The sequence below is a fragment of the Pleurodeles waltl genome, chromosome 9 (genome assembly GCF_031143425.1).
Source record: "Pleurodeles waltl isolate 20211129_DDA chromosome 9, aPleWal1.hap1.20221129, whole genome shotgun sequence".
In the NCBI taxonomy this organism is placed as follows: domain Eukaryota; kingdom Metazoa; phylum Chordata; class Amphibia; order Caudata; family Salamandridae; genus Pleurodeles; species Pleurodeles waltl.
Genome location: NC_090448.1, coordinates 663,276,284 through 663,296,301, shown reverse-complemented (window position 1 = coordinate 663,296,301; position 20,018 = coordinate 663,276,284). Strand labels below are relative to the sequence as shown.

Below are 20,018 nucleotides of genomic sequence, written 5' to 3'. Positions count from 1 at the left end.
CATATGTACAGCTAAGGAGTTGTAGATTGTAGTGTAGTGATCTGAGAAGGGTGTGACATGGAAATAATTGAGAGAGGGACAGCTGGTGGGTCTTGGCCTCGGATGGCTCTAAAGACGTAGATGTGTAACTCATGATTGTGTAGTCATGTCCTTTAAGACACCTAGATAAAGAGATATCATCCTGCGAAGAACCTGATCTCCACATATTTTATCCCAAAAAGTTACTGCTCTTCCACTCGGCTATTTCTATTGCCCTGGCTTCTAATGGTTGGTCAAAATCCCCTCCCAGTGTATCTCCTATACAGCCATATTAAATTTACCCTCAGGGCACAACTTATAATTGCTCTGCACCATTGGCTGCATTGGAAGTTGTCGAGTGACTTACCAAGATGAAGGAGAAAGTGGGTTCAGTTGACGATTCCATGGCCCAGGAAATGGGTTAACTTCAACCTTCCCCAAGGGCCCTTTTATTGCGTTACGTTTTTGCGTGCTCCCTCATTTGGCTACCTAAGACAATCACTATGTTCTAATTTCAAGGGCAGATGTGCCTGTGTGCCAACCCTATTGTAGTATTTTATTTTGGAATGTGGCAGGGCTACGCTCCAAGGTTTATGTCTCGGACTGGCACAATTTTCTTTCTAAATTTTCCATTCTATGTTTCCAGGAGACGTGGGCGCTTAATTGTATGAATAATAATTGTTATAGGACAGGCCTTCTGCCTGCTGTACCTTCTCTGGCAGGTAGAGAGAAAGGGGGTTTGTCTGTCTATAATTCCGATCTGCTGTCTGCCTCAGTCATTAAAGCAGTGATTAGTTCTCCATAGGATCAAATCATTGTGATTGAAATGTCTTATAAGTTCAGTTTTGTGATTGTTAATTTCTACAACAATGCATCATTATTTGATATACTTAATGTACTACTTCATTTGGACCATGATCTTGAAGTTATATGCTGTTGTGAAGGAAAGGACGTTCTTATTCTTTGGGAAGAATATTTTAATGTCCATTTATGTCATCTATCCAAAAAGGTCTGCAGTTTGGTGGACATACATGAAATGGATCAATCCCACTTTATCTATAATGACTACGGAGCAAAGTTCAACAAGCTGTAGTCTAAGCATGGTCTTGTTTTTTATAATGAATTGTGTACACTTCACGTCTGATTTAAATGTACATTTAATGGTAGGGGTAATAATATTGGCATTGACTATGTACCTTCATCTTATAATTTTGGAGCACTATTATTTAACTTCACTGCTCATTCTATATCAATGAGTGACAATTACCTTCAGAGTGTTAATGTTATTTTTTGACGATTGAGGAGAGAACTCACACATGGTGTACTATTGACAATATTGAAATAGCTACACGTAATGGAATTTCTTTATGCTGGACTCAAGCTGACTTGGTCAACTTCCTCATTGATATTAGAGAGGCTTTTGTTATTTGCCTTGATGATTCCTCCGGTGACCTTAATATTAAGGAAGCTTTACTCAGTATTTCTAGTGGTGTTAAAGAATGGCAGAATAGGTCTACGCCTCAGACTAGTCATAACAGCACAGGTTGGTTTGATCATGAATGCTTTAAAGCCCACAAGTGACTTAAAGCAGCCCTTCACAAATCTCTCCCTTGAAGTGAAGTCATGTCGACGTGGCTACAACTTAGCATCTAAAAAAGAGGAAAATGCGCTAAAGAATGCTGCCTAGGAGTTCTTAATTGAAGCAAGTAAGAATAAAAACTGCTCAGCTTTCTTGGGAATGATCAATGGCCCCATATGAAGGGATAATAGTACCCCTAAATTGGAGACTGCGATAAACATAGCCAACTGGGTGGCCCACTTTTCAATGATTTATTCTATCCCTAACTTGGAGCCCTGGGGCCATATCATGTGGTTGCAGAAGATTTATGATGAAACCATGGCAGCCTATCTTTCTCCTTGAATGAGGTTAATAGGTCCCTCTTGGATAGTAAGGGTGGCAACGCACCCGGCCCAGATGGTATCCCCCGTCCGTCTCCTTAAGGTTAATATACCATTTTGGGGACCGATTCTGACCAAGGTAATAGGGACCTGCTGCCACTCAGGTATTCTGAATACATGGTCGGACTCCTTGATAGTCCCCATTTATAAGAAGGTGGACCGTTCTAACCCAGCTTGCTACCACCCCATCTCCTTACTTGATTCTCTGGTGAACGGTACAGGTAGAATATTATTGAGTAGATTAGAAGAGTGGGCAGAAAATAATGATATTCTGTCAGATCTACAGTATGTTTTCCACTGGGGCTGGTAAACGATTGAACAGGGACTCAGTTTAAACCTGTTAATTGGGAAGTATATCCTAGTCAATAAGGGCCAATTGTATCTCACATTTATTGATCGATCAAGTGCATTAAATTGTGTTCTGATTGACAAATTGTGGAAAATATTGTCAGAGCTAGGGGTAGACCTACCGATAATATATTTTCCTAGGGAGATGTATACGAGGAGTAGGGCAAGGATATGTAATGGACTCAGGGGTGAATGCACTTGTGCTTTCGGCATGGAGAAAAGGGTCTGGCAGGGATGGGCACTTGCGCCATTCTTGCTTACATTAACAGTTTGGGCACAGTTCTGACAGAGCATTGCAGGGACCTCCCTCATACTGGGCACCGCATGATCCCAGACCTGATGTATGCTGATGATGCCATGCTTATGTCTCATACCCACATGGGTTTACAGTAGTTACTCACCTGTTTGGTTAATTATTTTCAGGATTTGGGAATAAACGTAAATATGGGAAAATTATTCATACTAAAATTGGGGGAGAAAGTTACGAGTTGCCTTGATTTTAAGGTTGATGATGTTAAGTTTTACTTCCACTTTTTCTTATTTGGGTGATATTGTTTGAGGCACATAGTTCTTGAAAGCAGGACATTGACACTAGAAAGTTGCAGTACATAAAAACGTCATCAGCGCTACTAAACTTTACCACTAAGCTCAGCAAAAGAACTTTGAATTACATTTGAACTATGTTTAAGGCCAAATGTGTGGGTGGGAGTAGGGGAATACAGCTACATTAAGGATTGTCTTAAGTTGAATTTGCCTCTGCAAATCCCTTGGTTGAAATCTATAAGACGTGTATTGAATATTTTGACAATCATGATACGTTGCACCACATTAGCAGGAGGGAGTAAAAAAATGAATGTCTATCTCTGTTTGAACAATGTAGGTTATCTCTGGAATTAGGTAAAGCCAGTGTTGTTAAAAACCAAATGATTCTTGTAATGGATGGTATGCAACCTTATCTTAAATCTGTTTACAACTGTTGGCATAGATTCGTTCTGACGCGATACAGACTTGATATGTCCCATCGATTAGTTACACTCTCTAAAACTAATGATTGGTTTGTCATTTAACCAAATGTCCGTGTGATGATTTATCCGACCAAAGCACTTCCTGTATATTTTTTTTGCAAATTTCATAAGGTATCTCAGAAACGTTTTATTTTGATTTCTTTACGTTATTACAAGTTTAAACAACCTCGCCCTGCTTTATTGTTTTTGCAACAAATAACTATGATTTACCAGCTATTAAGGTGTGGCTCTTTCTACTTTGTGCAATATTGCCAGGCGCTATTTGTATTGTGTTGTAATGACCTTTTACAACATGTTCTTTAACTAATTTGTGTAATATTGTTTTATTTATAATCTGATGTTGTAATTTATTGTATTCTATGATTTTATGAAAATCGAATAAAGCAAATATTGACTCCAAAAACTTGTTGAGGCACTCATTTGGCAGATAACCATCATGCTTGATGCTTGTATATTTTGGTAGATGATGACCTGGAGAAGTACTAAATAGTAGCATGGCAAAGCAGATAATGTTTTCGAAGAGCTACAACGCATTACGTCAATCCTACGGGTAAGCAATTAAAATAGTCGAGCATGACAATTAAAAGTGATGGAAGTAGGTGCGGGTCTTTCAGGTGTTGAGCAGATAGAACCTGGTTCCCTGTGGATGTGAAAGTAACAAAGGACTTCAGTTACATAATCACATTGAAATGAATCCCTAAGTTCTTGCATGTGAAATTGTTCAAGGAGATGTTAGTGGGGGGAAGAAAAATTCAAATGTCTTGATGGATGCATGGAAATAGTTGATTTGATAGTAAGTGAAGTTTGACATGGTAGATTGGAGAATCATTGTGTATTTGATGTTTGAAGGCATTAATTGTGTGCTGAATGTTGTCCACAATAACATCTGACAGAAATTATTAAACAAAAAACAACTCTGCCTCCCATTATCAAAAACAGTCTTATGACTATGTAACTTGGAACTTTGCCCACTGTGCCTCTCTACCTAAGGGAGCTGGCAGAAGAGGTATGCAACTGAAGATAGAGAAGCACTGACAGATGATGGACCTTGGGATTATGATCATGTCCTCCATTCTAGGAATTGCCCAGCCTAGGGTTTGCCGTATTTACTATGTAATAAACAAAACAAAGCTGGTCCTCTCCAGGTCATACCTTTGTATATGTTTTCATGGTAGCTAAATCTACAGGCAAGCAACACGATGGAGCTTTGTTTCAAACCTTGTGTGTCATACCAGAGCAGACCGAAACTGGTGGGAAATATCTAATGTGGACTGCATCGATCCATCATTTGATGGACTTCCTCGACCCAAATACAGCCTTTTAGAAATGGGGTCTCTAGTTGGCAGAGGGATACACCCTTGTCCAAGTAGGGACCGCAATCCTAATCAGGGTAAGTCACACACAATCCAAAACATCCTGTCCCCACCCTCTGGTAGCTTGGCACTGAGCAGTCAGGCTTAGCTTAGAACACAATGTGTAAAGTATTTGTGCAATAAATCATACTGTAACACAGTGCAAACACTGGAAAAATACACCACACAGGTTTAGAACAAATATAGGATATTTATCTGGTTAAAATAAGGTCAAAACAATAAAGATTCAAGAAGCACAAGGTGAGATATCACTTTTGCAAGATTAAAAGAGTCTTAAATATTAAAAATTAACAGTTGTCTCTTGATTACACAAAATGCCTAGTTTGCATAAAAAATTCCACGCATGGAGACTGCAGAGAGGAGATGCATGGAAAAATGGGGTGCGCGTCAGATTTTCTGACGTGGCACAGACAATGCGTTGTTTCTTTCCACACTGCAAGGGGCTTGCATTGTTTTTTGGTGCACAGTCTTGGTTCCCCACTGCGATGCAGGGATCTTTATGACACCCAGGGACGATACGGGGAAATCCGAAGCGCACTGGAAGATGTCACAGGCATTGCGTCAATCCGGTAGGGAGATGCGTTGAACTTTCTGTTGCACAGCAGCACAATGCATCAATATTCCACCCAGGAAATTGGCTGTGTTGTTCCGGTTCGGCTGTACGTCAATCCAGTAGGGCTGTGCATCTAATTTTCTGTCGCAAGGCAGGTGCTGCATCGAATCTTCACTTGAGAAGTCGGGCTGCGTTGTTCCAGTTCGGCTGTGCGCCAATTTCTCGGTTGCAAGACGCCTGTGCATTGTTTCCGGCAGGCTGTGCACTGATTTTCAGTACACAAAGAGTTTCCTGAAGAGATGAAGGCGGTCATTCCGACCCTGGCAGTCATGGACCGCCAGGGCCGGGGACCGCGGAAGCACTGCCAACAGGCTGGCGGTGCTCCCAAGGGCATTCTGACAGCCGCGGTCAGAAACGGAAAACCGGCGGTGTACCGCCGGTTTTCCGCTGCCCTGGGGAATCCTCCATGGCAGCGCAGCTTGCTGCGCCGCCATGGGGATTCCGACCCCCATACCGCCATCCTGTTCCTGGCGGTTTTGGCCGCCAGGAACAGGATGGCGGTATGGGGTGTCGTGGGGCCCCACCATGATTTTCAGTGTCTGCCATGCAGACACTGAAAATCGCGACGGGTGCAACTGCACCCGTCGCACCCCTTCCACTCCGCCGGCTCCATTCGGAGCCGGCATCCTTGTGGAAGGGTGTTTCCCGCTGGGCTGGCGGGCGGCCTTCTGGCGGTCGCCCGCCAGCCCAGCGGGAAACCCAGAATACCCGCGGCGGTCTTGTGACCGCGCAGCGGTATTCTGGCGGCTCCCGCCGGCCCTGCGGATACCGCAGCCGGCGGGAGTCAGAATGACCCCCGAAGTCTTTTTGGCCCTGAGACTTCAGAAAACAGGAGGCAAGCTCAGTTCAAGCCCTTGGAGAGCAGTTCTCAGCATAGTCAGAGGACAGCAGGGCAGCAGGGCAGCAGTCCTTTTCAGCAAAGCAGTCCAGATAAGTCCTTTGGGGAGCCAGGCAGTTCCTCTTGACAGCTTGCAGGTTCAGGTCCAGAAGTGTCTGAGTTGGTGGGGTAAGGGACCCAGTTTATATACCCCAAAATGCCTTTGAAGTGGAGGAGACTTCAAAGAGTGGTTTTGAAGTGCACAAGTTCCCCTTTCAGCACAGGTCTGTCTGCCTGGGTCCCAGTTGGGAGTTTGGCAGTCCATTGTGTGAGGGCAGGCCACTAGCCGTTGAAATGTAAGTATCGGGCCCTCCACCCCTCCAGCCCAGGAAGACCCATTCAGTATGCAGATGAATGTAGGTGTGACTAAGTGTCCTGTGTTTGGTGTTGTCTGGATGAAATGCACAAGGAAGCTGTCAACCAGCCCAGCCCAGATGTTGATTGGAGACAGACTGTATGGCACAGATGGATTTTAAGTGCAGAGAAATGTTCACTTTCTAAAAGTGGCATTTCTAAAATAGTAATATAAAATACAACTTCAGCAATAAGAAGTATTTTCTATTAACATTCTGTCTATACTTAATATGACCTGTTTATCCCTTTCTGATCAGAATCTACCACTCAAACAGTATACAAGGGCAGTCCTAATGCTAGCCTATGAGATGAGCAGGCCTAACAACATTGGAAAACGAATGTAGGAGTTTTCCACTACCAGGACATATAAAACACACATGTACATGTCCTGCCTTTTACCTGCATACCACCCTGCCATGTGGGTTACCTAGGGCTTACCTTAGGGGTGACCTGCGTGTAGAAAAGGGGAGTTTAAGGCTTGGCAAGTACTTTTAAATGCAGAGTTAAAGTGGCAGTGAAACTGTACACACAGTCCTTGCTATGGCAGGCCTGAAAAATGATTAAGGGGCTACTTATGTGGGTGGCCCAACCAGTGCTGCAGGCCCACTAGAAGCCTTTAATTTACAGGCCCTGGGCAAATGTAGCGCCCTTTACTAGGGACTTACAAGTAAATCAAATATGCCAATCAGGAATGAACCAATGTCCTTGTGAAAGGATTTGCAGGGGTTGCTGCTGCCAGGGGGTGCAACGCTCCTCCGCCCAAACGGAGGAGCCGCGCCTGAGTGAAAGTCTGACGCAGAAATAAAGTACTAGTCCTCACCAATGAGTCTCTGTGGGCACCAGAGGCAACCACCGTCTCTATCTCAAATCTCCTTACCTCAACTATGTCTACTTTGGGTCTCTTTCAATACACCTAACTTTCCCCCACCACTTCACCTCCCTGTCTACCGCTCTCTGTTGCTTCCTCTACGTCTCTACCTTTCTATCCTCTCTCTCCAAATCAATAGTGTCAGGAAGGTGGTTGTATGGAAACATCAAAGAATCAGAAGAGGTATTTTTCTAGACACGTTGCAGTCTGTTGTGCCTTCAGTGTAACATATGCACCCAAGTGTCCCCATGGCGAGTGACATATTTGCCAGGCGTTCTGCAAAATCAAAACTTGTATAAGCTAACACAAGTTTACAATAAAAATACGGACAAGTGATTAAGTCAGGCACAGCATTGTTTAGAATTTGTGCATTCACCTCAATCAGAGAAGGGAACATAACAGTACTTTTACAACCAAGTACAGTTTGGTGGTTCTACTTTTTGTTTAATAAGTGCTGAATGAAAAGTAGATTAAAGGATTAGTCATGCGATGGATGAAAACGTTGTGAAATAACATATTTAATATTGTTGGAGATGCAAATTAAAATCTGTTTCATCTCCCTCTGTGGTGTAAAATGAGTCGTGTTCAATTAATGTAGCTGAATCAGCCAGAGGTGTAACAAGATTGCAATCTCCCGTTGGGCCATGCACACCTCTTGCCACTCTGTGTCTTCCAGGGCACCTGCCCACTGCTCCCATTTTTGTCAAAGATTCCCAAGTGTATTGGGGTGTTACAGATCACTGAGCTGTGATCTGGGTTATGCTTCTATGGCCAAAGAGACCCATGAATAGCTTGGCCTCCATTGGGCTGAAGTCTGGTAGATGAGTAATTTGTGCTGGATAACTCGCTAGAGTGCAGCAAAGTTGGAGGTATTTGTGAAATTAGGTGTGTGAGAGTTTAAATTGTGTCTGTAGCTCTTGGAATGACATCATGTGAGATCCACACCAGACATCCCCTAGAGTTGTGATCCCTATTTTGTCTCTTTTCTCAAAGCTGTCTAACTGGGTGGTCACAAGGGAGTTTGCTGTGTCAAACATTTGTCCCACCCAGTGAATGTGTTGGCAGCTTACCAAATCAGGAGCTCCACCCTTGTGAACATACACATGCTCCACAACTGAAATGGAATGGGCCGGCCACATAACATATCCATCATATCATTGAGTCCTAGGGAGGCCAATACCAGTCAGCTGGTCTGTCCAGCCTTTGTTCCACCAGTGATTAATGATCAGGAGGTGGGAGGCTCAGTAGTAGAGATTAAAGTCCATCTCTCCCAAACCCTCATCGTAAACCAACAGCATTTTCATGGGCGATGGGAGCATGCAGGTGTGAATATTGTAAGTTCAGGTACAAGTGCTCTTAAGTGTTTGGGCATGCATGCCCTCATTCGAGCAGTATATGGGACAATGGCAGTGCAATGGAGGTAACCAAGGAGCACAGCAACCACAGCAACATTACCACAACAGGGGGGGGAAAACACAGGGACCTGGTGCGAAAAGCACATACTCCGGTTAGGTAGGACACAGTGGCTGCCGGCAGCTTTAGGAGGGAGGGGGGCGGGCAGGGCACACACACTCATTCTTTCACACACAGACACGCACGCATGCACATCCATTAACACTCATACCATTCAAACATGCATGCACGCACCAAACATTCATTTTAAAACATCACACACATACACACACACATACACTTACCTTCGGCCTCCATGTCCCAGGAGGGTTGGGACTGCTGCCTTCCCTCATTGGCTAACCTTAGTGCTGGGCAGAGGAGGTCACGCCCATAGGAGCTGTGATCTTCTCAGCCCAGCAAAGTTCCGCTCAGGCAGCCAGGAGTCTGCGCAAATCGCGCATGTCTGCTCATGGCTGCCTGACCTGATCATGAAGAGTGTCTGTCAGGCTGACCTTTGTTCAGCCTGACAAACACTCTTCATGGGGGGCAAAAGGTGGGGGGGCGTGGCCCCTCCGCCCTAAAGGACGGGCCGCCACTGGTGGGACGGGCTGGAATACTGTCTGGGGAGGTACGACAAGTTAGAGGAGGCAAGGCTGTTGAGAGAATGTTTCCAATGGGGTTTTTGTTTAGGTTATGAGAGTCCAAGATCTCGAAGGTGGACAAATAACTTGAATTCACACAAGTGGTGTTACACCAGAAGCTGGACAAAGAGGTGGCAGAAGGGAGAATGGCAGGTCCTTTCGAAGATTGGCCTATGGAAAAACTGATTGTGTCACCGAATGGTGTGGTGCCTATAAAAGGGCAGGAACCATTGTGGTAGATACAACATTTATCGTGGCCCAAAGGTAGGTCGGTAAATGATTTTATCTCATAGGAGTTGGCACCAGTCTAGTACTCCTCCATGGAAGTAGCAATGGCCTTGTTGGTGCCAGCAGGGAGGGGAGCACTTATGGTAAAACGTGATGTGAAATCGGCTTTTCTGTTGCTACCAGTACACCCAGAGGACCTATTAGGTATGCACTTTGAGGGAACATGGTATGTAGATAAATCTATTCCAATAGGGTGTACATTTCATGTGCATTGTTCGAATGTTTCAGCACCTTTTTGCATTGGCCTTTCAAGTGGCAGTCACAGCACATGCTAGTGACTCATTTTTTGGATGCTTTTTTCTTTGTGGGCATGCCAAGTTTGGCGGATTGCCAGCAGGTGCCTACAAGTTCCAATAGCTCATGGATGATGTGGGTGTCCCATTAGCTCTGGAAAAGACAGATGGCCCAGTATGTGGGATGTGCACATTTTCTCTGATGCAGTAGGAGGTTTGGGTTTTGGTCTATGCTGGCTGGGTCGGTGGTGCACAGAGGAATGGCCAGCGCTGTGGAAACCGGGGAGCAGGAGCATTGCGTTTCTGGAGCTTTTCCCAATTGTGGTGGCAGGAAGGTTGTGGGTTATAGAAACTGGGGGGCAGGAGCATTGTGTTTTTGGAGCTCTTCCGAAATTGTGGTGGCAGTAAGGTGCGGGGTATAGAATTGGCACATAAGAAAGTGGTGTTGTAGGTTGATAGCATTGCAGTGGTGCAGGTGGTAAACAGAAAATCTGCAAGAGATGCTCAGGTATTGAAATTGACACGCATGTTTGTTATGGGCTGTTTGCATCATGATATCACTTTCAGGGCACAGCATGCTCCGAGCGTGGACAATGACATTGTGGATGCTTTGTCTCATCCGCAGTGGGAGAGATTCTGTGGGCTAGCCCAGGATGCGGACAGATGCAAGACACCAATACCAGTGGAGTTGTGGTGAGTAGGCAACACAGGATGTTACAATGTGTGGTAGGGTCCCTGGCGGAGTCTACGAGGAAAACATGCGGTCAGGCTTGGGCAGCGTTCTTTGAGTTGGGAGCACATCAAAGAACTTCAAAGTTGAGTAGGACAGAGGATGTGGTGCAGTTCCTTCTGTCATGGACAGAGAGGAGTCTTTCTAGGGTGTCTATTGCACAGAAGCTCACAGACATCACATTCAAAGGCAAGCTATTGTGGGAGTACAAACCATCAGCAGGGGAGTTGGGGCAGAGAATACTAGGGGGTTGGGCAAGGGAACAAGGGTGTCACAGACACACAAGACCTTTGACGTGGTGCCTGCTGTGCAAGGTGCTGCAGAGGTTGTAGTCTGTGTGTAAGGACGAGGAGGAAGTTTGCCTGTTTTCCACACTTATGTTGTGGATGTTTTTTGGGGCCTTCAGAGTTGTTGAGAAGTATGGGGGGAGAAAGTTTGTTGTGGGAGGAGGGTTCAAGGGCCAAGGACAGGTGGATTATTGGTCTTTGTAGATCCAAAATGGACCAAAGGGGTCAGTAAGGCGGTAGTGTTGCAGGCGGGACTACAAGGGGCTTTTTATCCTATCAGGTGGGGTGAGAATTGGGCAGCACATTGTGGGGAAACAGGTGGGGAGGTCTTCTGGAGGCCAGTAGGGGCAAAGGTAATGGTGTTTCAGCTCCTATTGGTGCTTCGGAGGGGTCTGGTGGCACTGGGACTGAACGCACTCTTTTCCCATTGGGGCTGTGACAGAAGCTGGTAACTATGGTTGGGTACGGGAGGATGTAATGTAGATGGGTAGATGGAAGTCGGATTGTTTCCAAAGGTATGTGCACACCGGCATTGGGGAAGGGAATGAATAGGGGGTTTGCTGAGTGTTTCATTTACTGCTTTTTCTGTTTCAGGTGTGGTTGCTGGTCCGGAGGGGTTTGGAGTGACCATTTGACCAGTGGGTCATTCTTTCATCAAACGGGCAGAATGGCAGACTGCACAGAAGGACTTTGGGTCAAGCTTGGGCTTGGACCAGTGATCATTTAGCATTATTTGGCAAGGAAAGGGCGGACAGGAGATGGTGTGACTTGATATCTTGTTTGAATGACATGATGGTGCGTGGCAGGTGTCTGGACATTTTAGTACTCATGGTGGCGGCAGGGGGGTGCTAAAGGGCACAGGAAAAGAGCGTTGTGTTAATGAGGGTTATGAAACAGGACCTTAAACAGATTAAGACAGAGTGTGTCTGGCTGTTATGTATTGTGGATGGAGTTTGTACCTAGAAGACAATAGATGGGGGCTAGGAAAGCCTTGGCTATCGACAGAGCCCAGAAGAAGGTGAATACAGAGATGTGTTGTTTTTAGGAGCGACAGAGTTCATCTGTCTAGAACTGGTATGGAGTTATACCCGTTGGAGCTGAGGGAGGCAGTCTCTCTGACTTGTGGGAGCGTTATTGCATAAATAGGCATTAGGGTGTTCTGGGTGGGGGTTAGAAAAGGCGCAACGCATCTTTTCTGGGTGATGGTGGCCTGGGAAGTTTTGAAAAGATTTTCACAAGAATTCGACTTAGCGTTACCATTGGTGAAAACCAGGAAAGAGTAGTTAGCAGTTCACAGCTAAGTACATAAGTATTAGTTGTTTACAGGTTAAGACTCAAGGATAGGCTGTAGAAAAATTAAGGTTGGGAATGTTGAGGAAGGTTGGTTGGAAGATTGAAAGGAATGTTAAGAGTTAAAAGTTGTTTCCAGGGTGGGTACGTGGTTGGGAGCTTCAGGGTGGGGGTGGGATATTGGATAGTTTGGTTTGATGTATAGTGAGGGCGTAGTTCTGTAAGTTGTTTGGCCCAGGTTTCAAAATTGTTAATGTGCACGTGTTTCATTAGAAGAGTCCTTTTTCGCACTAATAAGTAGTCTTTGGTTTGTACCGCACCCATATCTCCCAAATAACCCTTCCAGCTCATTTATCATAAAGTAAACAAATGTCAACACAAGTAAAGGCTGTCCTTAAATGAATGCATGCAGCACACAATGAGACCCTTTTGTATGTACTATAGCACGCAAAAATAAGGGTGGACTATCAAGTTGACCCTCTGTGTCACAGTGTGGTTGTAAACACATCTTTTGCCTCTACATCTGGCCTATGTGCTTGCAGTAAAATGTTGCCAGCCATTTACCCTCAATATCAAGTAAAGCAATAAATTGGTAGTCATAGAGGGACCAATAAAAGCTAATTTTAAGTCTGGCTTTAGCCAGAAATGTTTTATTTTACTAAAATTATATATATAATACACTTGTATGGACTTTCAGGCAGCCCTCTTCTTTCAAACGTCTGTCAGTTGGTCATTTACATTTTTAATCCGCCCCAAAATGCATCTGCCCAAGTCAGCCATTGCCGAACTTCACTAGACTGACAGCATTCTGTTCTTGTTGAATGGTTGAATGATTGTTTATGTGCAGGAAGGGACACCTTCCTGGACATAAACAATCATTCATGGCATTTTGCTCTTTTTATGTGTGCTGCAGAGTGCGGCACACATAGAAAAAGCAAAAACTAAGAGAAATGAAAGTATTTCTCCTCGTTGTGCCATGCTAACACCACCACTGAGATTTACAATTCATTGTAAATCTGGGACAGCGTCAAAAGCAATGGGTGTTGTGGTGGAACGCCCACAGCAACACCCATTGCATGCCCCTCTGCTGCAGAAAACTGCATCAGAGGGGCCCTTATTTACAAGGCGTTGTTAAGCCACAAAAAGTGGCTTAGCACCGCCTTGTAAATATGGCGCAGTGCACAGCGCCACCAGAGCGTCCCAAAAAGAGACGCTCTGGTGGCACAAAGGGCTTGTAAATATGCCCCTTTACCTTTACTGATAGTGAAAAGATCTAACCATCATTTCCCGTACATGGATGGTTTGCCTTCATAAATCTCTTCTTTTAATATGCTGTCTTTAAGGGGTTTTTTGTGCACCTTCCTGAATGATTTGCAGATCTGAGATTTATAAAGCGCTCAAATACCCAGAGGTTTCCTAGCACTGATACTAAAGGTGGAAATAGCAGAGGAGTGACTTTAAAAAAGATACAAGAGCACACCGGATTCTACTCTTAGAGACAAGGGAATAGCCATATTCAAGTTCTGTTTTTGGTTCGTAGTTTATTAGTGCGCCAATTGAAACCCTTTAAGGATTCATTCCTTCAGGGTCGGGAGCAACCCCTTCTGACGAGAATACATAACCAAAAAATTGTAGCTAGTTCTTCAGGAATTCAAATTTCTCCTTCTGAAGGGTGAGGCCAGAGTCATGTATGCACTGAAGTATTTTCTTTAGTTGTGCATGATGTTCTTGAGAGATCTTAATGTACATTAGAATGTCATCACTGACAACTCGCAAGAGTTTGCGGATAGTGTTCTGAAAAACGCCTGCCACACTGGAGATACCAAAATTCAGTCTTCGGTAGTGATGTGTTCCTACGTGGGTTGAGAAAGTGGTGATGTATCTAGATTCCTCAGCCAGAACCCGTTGGTGATAGCCGGACTGTAGGTCTAGTTGTGAGAACCACCTGGCTTCACTCAATTCCCTGATAAAGTCATCAATGGTGGGAGTGAGGTGTCGCGCCCTCTGTTTTGTGGCATTGGGTAGCCTCATGTTGACGCAGATTTTGACTTCTCCGGTTTGTTTTGGGTTTTTGGCCACTACAATCAGGGATACCCACGGTGTTGGACTTTCTACCTTCTCAATAATATCAGCAGTCTCAAGCTTTGCAGTTCTCATTCGACGAGGGGTCTGAGGTGGAAGGCTATCCGTCGGTGTCGGAGAGCCACTGGTTGAATCGACCCGTCTATATGTAGGGTGATTTCTTTGTTTTTGAGGCACCCTATTCCTTCAAACACCTGTGGACATCAGCGGCGGTAGCGGCTGCAGGTTTTGGTATGTGGCATTTGACATGACGTTAATGGATGCTCCTGTGTGCACTTTGGCGAGAACTGGACATCCTACTACTAGTACCTAGCACTTGGGCAACCTTCCACTCTTCTGTGTGGCAGCGCTGGCAGCGAAAACTGAGTGTAGCATTTGTGTTTCCCACTCGTCATCGTCCATATCACTGCCATGGGTCTGAATCTCAAGGGCAGTGTTTAGTGTGGTCTGGGTTGTCACACCCTTCGTCAAGCGGCACATCCTTGCGAAGTAGTTGAGCTTGCCTCATCCTGCACATTTCTTTCCTTTGGCTGGACAGTCTGGGATGGGATGGGATGGTCCTCCACATTGACCACACGTTCTCTGTGATTGCGTTGGTTTCTGAGGTCTCGGTTTGTAGGGTGCAGACATGACTGCGGTGACTTGTTCTACATTGGCTGGGCTCTGAAGCTGCCTCCATGTGGAAGGCTCTCTCTTTTGACAGCTCCTTTGTTCTCCCATGGCCAGAATGTCCACCAGAGATCGTCCTGATTCTTCCAGGATGTGTTCTCTTAGTTTGGATGAGGCACATCCTTGAATAATCTGCCCCCTGATTTCCTCGTTCTCACTGTGGAAATCACGTGTTGGCTCATTTTTTGTGTCTCATGTGGAATGTATTAATGGACTCCCCAGGGTGTTGCAAGGCTTGCCTGAATATGAAGCTCTTGTTATCGATGTTGACCATGGGTTCAAAGTATGCTTTTAGGGCTGCAATGAGGGTGCGGTGTGTCTTCCGCTCTTCTTCTATCATTGTTTTGGATATATGATGTATGTCTTTCCCTCCCAGATGCAGTATCATGGCTCTCTTCTGCGCATTTTTAATTTTCATGGCTTCAAAAAACAACATCACTCTCTCTACCCAGTCTTTCCATCTGGAGGCCTGTGCAGAAGGAGCACCTTCCACTGTAAAAGGCTCTATGGGGGATATGGTGTTCATTCTGCTAACACAGTGTATTTTGTTGAAGTCCTTAATATAGTGTTTTTGTTTTGAGGGAAGTGTCTTTTGGTTTTTTAGCTTGTGTGGAAAGTGCTAACACCGGTTGGCCTGTTGATACTTGGCTCCGGTTCTGGGCTTCACTGTGGAACGCATGGTTGCACCTATTTTGATTGGCATTGTGCCTTTAAGAGGCTTCCTACACCAGGCAGGGGCGTGGCCTGCACAGACTCACCATCCCTCGTGTGTTCAGCGCATCGCTCTCTGGAGGCCTGCAGGATCCCTCTGAGTGGCGGCCTGAACACAGGATATACCTGCACCGCTGCTGCAACTGTAAGGTAGGCTCCGATTAAGCTGGTTAGACGCGGAGGAGCGGGACATGGCATGAGCCACGTGGTAGGGCTTATGGCCGCCAAGTCAGGTGAAGTACCTCAGGTGAGACACCCTCGTCGCCAGTGTGGTATCATGTGACAGGTTCTGCTTCGCGCTGCTGCGTGCATGCGATAATGCCAATAAAGTGAGACACGTGTTGAACAGTGTAACCTGGGCTTCGGATCACCGGGCGTATACGCTGCTGCTTCGAGCCATACTGACCACGCCCGCCAGACGCCCCTTATTTATTTTAACCTTAGCATGTGACCTTTGGGTCGCGACACAATGGTGAAACCCCCAGGGGTTTAACACAAAACACCCCTCTCATCCCATAGCCAAATGGTAGTGCTAGCGGCTCTGTTCCGTCACAAGCGTGACACCTCATCTAGCTCCAATCTAATGCCACATTAGTGTCATTTTTTTACACTAATGTGTCATTAGAAGGCCGAAAATGCTGCGCCATATTTACAAAGTGGCTCTGTGATTGCATTGTGCCACTTTGTAACCTTTTGAGCTACATTATGCCTGTGCCAGGCATAATGTATGCGAAAGGGGGCGTTCCCCCATTGGGGGGGGGGAATTGCAGAAACTTGTGTCATTTTTTTCTGCACTTTTAACGGCTGCTCAGAGCAGGCGCTAAAATGGGGCAGTTCCAAAACCAGCACGGTGGATCACGTCTTTCGGTTGGCGCTTCTTTATTGGAAATATGTAACCCTTGCCAAACAAACCTATACGTTGCTTTTGTGGACCTTCGGTCTGCATTTGATATGGACCCCAGAGAGAAATTGTGGGATGTCTTACACAATATAGGTCTTCCAGGGAGCATAATCTATCTCCTACAGCGGCTACACGAGGTGAGATGGGGTAATCAGGGTGAACTAACAGACCATATCCCTATACAGCAGGGGCCCATCAAGTCTGTGTCCTGGCACCAACACTATTCACCCTATATATAAATGAAGTATCTTTTTGTCAGAATGATGCTCCCTCCTTAATGCTCAGAAAATCCGTATAATACTCTTTGCAGATGACTCTCTTCTCATTTCTAAGACTCTAATGGGGCTCCAGACCCTAGTAAATAAGTTTACAGCATTTTGCGCTGATCGTGGGTTGGGACTGAATTTTAGCGAATCCAAATTGACGGTCTTTAGCCTGGGGCCAGCCACAAGATGCACGATCACTGTAGCCGGGGTTCCTTTGGGTAAAGTCAGTTCAATAGATTATTTGATGCAACTGCATTGGGAGGATCAGATTAGTAAAAGCGTCTCCCTACTCCAACATAGATCAGGAGCCATTCTGCGCTTACACAAAAGCACCAACATGAAAGCCGTTTCTCTGGCTATTAAGATCTAAAAGCACAATGTGCTGCTGCCTATGGTGCTGAGTTGTGGGGCTTTTGCAAAACCCAAAAACTGTGAGTGAAAACTGTTTTGCAAGAGCACTACTTGCGTGTTCAGGTAACACCCCCCTGGTTCCTATCTTTCTGGATCTTGGTTTTACGACCGTTACTTTTTTGGGTGAAGATCTGGACTACTCCAGAGGTTATTACTTATAGGGGCTCAATTCCTGATCTTTTGGATACACGAAATGCAGCCTCTATTTCATGGTTTAGGCATGTGTCTAATTGGTTTTGTACTTTGGGTCTCTGGAGATATTGGGAGAATCCACAGGACCTAGGGAAGGCCCAGAAGCAATCTTTGAAGTTAACCTATTGGTCCCATGTCAGGAACAACTATCTCCTTGGTACATCTCATGGGCAGTTGACCAATCAATTTCTTGATTTCAAATGGTGCCCCTAGTACGAACTCTTTTTGGATTTCATCCCTGACTACTTGGAAAAGAGCCTGTATGTCCGTTTTTGGTATGGCTGTTAGCCGCTAATGACATTTACCAGTAGCTGGAAGGCCCTGCCAGTAACTAACCGATGTCCAGGCTGTAACGGTGCCCTTGAATCAGTTGAACATTTTCAGTTTTTTAGCACAGCTTACGCTTTTGCACGACGTAAGTGGATTCGCCCAATTTGTCAGAACATGGGCATCAGACAACATTACCGCCCTTAGGATTTTAAAGAGTGACACCTCTATTGTTTTGGTTCATGCAGTTAGCAAGTTCCTTGTGGCTGCATGGCACACATGTACTCGTCTTTTAAAAAATCTATAATTTATGTAGTCTCTTCCGTTTTTTAAATATAAATCTGATTAATTATTGGTGCTAATTATCTATGTTTTAGGACAAGGACTTGGAGAAGCGATTCATTTTTACTGATAGTACTGTGTGATGTCCTTTTTTTAAAATTGTTTTTAGCTTATTTAATTGTGTAATCATATGGAGTATTATAGTTGTATGCGTTGATGGTTTTATGACTGAATAAAGCTTGTGCATGATTGAAAAAAAAAAATAGGCCCCTATGTACTCTGCAGGAGTAGCGCCAAATGTTGGCATTACTCCTGCATAGTACATCAATAGCGTAAAAAAAAAATGACACTATTGCCTCCTACCCTGCGCCATGGTGCGACGTATTTTAAATACCACAAACACATGGTGGCGGCAGGGGGGTGCTAAAGGACACAAGAAAAGTGGCGCTGCACTGTGTGCTCCTCCACCTTTCTTAAATATGCCCCTATGTATCTAGCCAGTCATCGAGGCAAGCTACCCTTCGTGCTCCAAGACCATTTAATACTTGTCCATTACTCAGTGCCCACGAGAGTGCGCTTCACATTTGCCTTGAAAAGCTGGTTAGTTAGTCTCAATGGTTAGTTCAAAAGTCTGAGGAAAAGGGACGCTCTCTAAGCATGCTACTATTTCAAAATCCCCACTTTAAAAAAAATAATTCCAACGAAACAAACGTGGATTTAAATAGGTGTTATTATGTCACTTGTTATGTAGCTTCTCCAAGACTTGAGGCGTGAATTTATTCTGCCTGACCTAGCACCCAACTGCAGACCAGCTTCTATTGCCATAGTGATGAAGTTTAAATAGAACACTACCTAAATTGATAAGCCCCTTATAGCATCATCTCTCCTTGAATTTTTAATGGCAGGATATGGTATTCACAAAAAAAAACACTGGCATGTCATTCAAGGCCAAGGTTTCCCAAAAGCATAGAATATGGAATTCTGTGACAAATCCAAACAGAGCATCACCTATGCAGCTCTCTGAATCCTAATGTTTCTAAGAGTAAATCATCAGCTTCCCATCTTTGTAACTGCCGACTTGGTGATAGTCTTTAATACACTAGCGCTAGGATGTTACATTAGGTTTTGGAGCCCCACCAGTGCTGCAGCCAACTGGTTGAAATCCGAGATGCCCTTTTGAAAAGGCACTTGTCAGCTACTCTGCTCTTTACCAAGTTCCCAGGTAATATTCATCTTGGAAGATGCCAGACCCAATGAATTATTTTAGTCAAATACTGCTAAAAACTGTTTATGCTCATTTCATGCTTTTACGCAGTCATCAGAGACAACTACTTGGGTTCTTCCTCTGATCTAAACAATTCAGATGTTACATTGTTGAAAGCAGTAAGGGTGGCAGTCAGATCCATTGGGCAAAATTAGCTGTCCTTCAATATTGACTTCTTTTGGATGTTATTGATGACTTCTATCGGCACTGTATGCTTTGACCAGTTCACTCATTGTTACTTGCCCTGGGCATTGCATGTGTGATGACAATGTGATGACAACACTGACATAACATTCAGAAAGGTTAAAGTGCTGTGATTCAGATGGTGCAGCCTATGTGCAGTGTATGTATAAGATGTTGGATTCTGATGGTCTGGTTATAGATCAAATAGAAGTCCATATCATGTATTTACAGCAACTATTTCTCAGCTATGGTAGGTGGGTGCTGAGATGACCCTGTGAAGATCTCATGGCCAGTATGAAAGAGTGGTCATGTAGTTAAAAGTGAAAGTACAGCAGTCTCATAATATAACAGTTGGAACATATTCCATCTAAAACTACCTTTGTAGGTGGAGGGTGAGGGTGTGGATAGTGTAAGCCACAGGACAAGTGTTTTCACTCTAGGTACACTGCAGAAACACAGAACCAGTTAAACTATACTTGCATCTGTAAACTTAA

At 44.7% G+C, this 20,018-nt stretch overlaps 1 protein-coding gene across 1 annotated transcript in view; it reads right to left on the bottom strand.

Moving 5' to 3' along the window:
* NKPD1 (NTPase KAP family P-loop domain containing 1) overlaps positions 1-20,018 on the bottom strand; it is a 104,638-nt gene that overhangs the window by 42,947 nt on the left and 41,673 nt on the right. The window lies entirely within an intron of this gene.